Below are 2,240 nucleotides of genomic sequence, written 5' to 3'. Positions count from 1 at the left end.
CCTCGAAGAAAAAGGGTGGCAGGGCAGGAAAACAAAGGCAATTTCGGATGGATGAAGCAACACCGTTGAGAAGACTTGAGTTGAACTTGCGGATGTTGAAAAAAATTGGATCCACTAGAAGAGAAATACGCTGGTCGAAAAAGATTGACATGACAAACCCAAAGATCGAGAAGGATTAGTATTCGCATAGGAGTATGAGAATACCGCTATGGAATCAACATTTGACTTCGAAGCAACTCAAATACCACAACTCAAAAACAAAACAAAGGATTGGTTTACAAAATAAGCCGGAGCAAACATATGATAGAGATTTCGTCCAAAGTTTTCGTGGTGGGGCCTACACGGGCTCGATCGTACAGCACCATCATGTAAAAGGGAGTGCACATGACATACGAAGCGTCCCCGAGTCGGCATATCCAAGGACTCTTTAAGACACAACGAGACCACTGTAAAACCAACCGTGGATAGGCGGACTACTAGACATCGAACCCCAATTTCATATCATACATCTATCGGAAAGATATCCTAAGAGCTACTTGAATTCCCACTTATAAACTCCCGAAATTTTCCGGTTACACAATCAGGTGTTGGGGATACAGGGGAAGCATAATATCTCACCCAAAACTAACAAATCCTACATCCAGCTATATCCATCCTTCAACACATAACCAAGAAACCTTCGGAAATCATTTACCTCAACCTTCGAAAAGCATTCGTTATACAAGTCATGGAAATACTCCCGAACTCCCGCCCCAGTACTGGGTGGCATTGAGGTTATCTCACCAACAACTGCATAAAAGAGACTTTCGATGTCGGTGAAACTCAGGTATTCTAGAACTGCAACGATATAATTGTGATGACAACACCCCGGAGCTCAACTCCCCGGGACACTGCCACAACCCCTAAATGTCAGGAGGCACCAAGAACAATGTTCTCGTCACAAAACCATCGGAACGATTCCAAGATACCCGGGTGATCCTAAATTTTTTTTAGTGAAATTTGAGAAGAGAAGAGTCAAAACTCTACGTCAGGATGCCTCACCAGAGCGACGAAGGGACTGAGGAGTAAAAAGAATCCTACTCTCCGATATATATTATCCTAAATGACTCAAAGCATTTTCTAGACTCAACAACGCCAGCGATTCGATCAAGCAGGGGGCTCCTAAGGTCGGGGAAGACTCTGATTACCAACTTGTAACACCCACGATGCGGCTATATCTCCCACGTGTCGAAGGACGACTTAGAGGCATAACCACATTGTAAGCAATGTCGCAAGTGAGGTAATCTTCACACAACCCATGTAATACATAAGGCAAAGAGATACATAGTTGGATTACAATCGCCACTTCACACAATACATGAAAATAACATTACAACATCCAGATACAATCAAGGTCCGACTACGAAAACAAAATAAAAGAAGACTACCCCAAAAGCTACATAGATTCCCGATCGTCCCAACTGGGCTCCACTACTGATCAACTAAAAAACGGAACAACATAACGAACACGGTCTTCACCGAGCTCCTCCTTGAGCTCGGTTGCGTCACCTGCACGGTATCATTGGCACCTGCAAACTGGTTTTTGGAAGTATCTGTGAGTCACGGGGACTCAGCAATCTCACACCCTCGCGATCAAGACTATTTAAGCTTATAGGTAGGTAAAAGGATATGAGGTGGAGCTGCAGCAAGCACTAGCATATATGGTGGCTAACAAACGCAAATGAGAGCGAGAAGAGAAGGCAAGGCACGGTCGAACAACTATGATCAAGAAGTGATCCTAGAACTACCTACGGCAAGCATTACTCCAACACCGTGTTCGCTTCCCGGATTCCGCCGAGAAGAAACCATCACGGTCACACACGCGGTTGGTGCATTTTAATAAGTTAAGTTTCAAGTTCTCTACAACCGGACATTAACAAATTCCCATCTGCCATAACCGCGGGCACAGCTTTCGAAAGTTCAATCCCTGCGGGGGTGTCCCAACTTAGCCCTTCACAAGCTCTCATGGTCAACGGAGGATATTCCTTCTCCCAAGACAATCCGATCAGACTCGACATCCCGGTTACAAGACATCCTCGACAATGGTAAAACAAGTCCAGCAACACCGCCCGAATGTGCCGATAAATCCCGATAGGAGCTGCACATATCTCATTCTGAGGGCACACTCAGATGAGACATCCTACGAGTAAAACCAACCCTCAAGTTGCCCCGAGGTGGCCCCGCAGTCTACTCGGTCGGAC

This window comes from Triticum dicoccoides, chromosome 3A (genome assembly GCF_002162155.2).
Source record: "Triticum dicoccoides isolate Atlit2015 ecotype Zavitan chromosome 3A, WEW_v2.0, whole genome shotgun sequence".
NCBI lineage: Eukaryota > Viridiplantae > Streptophyta > Magnoliopsida > Poales > Poaceae > Triticum > Triticum dicoccoides.
The sequence above is the reverse complement of the archived record's forward strand: the minus strand, read 5'-3'. Positions refer to the sequence as shown.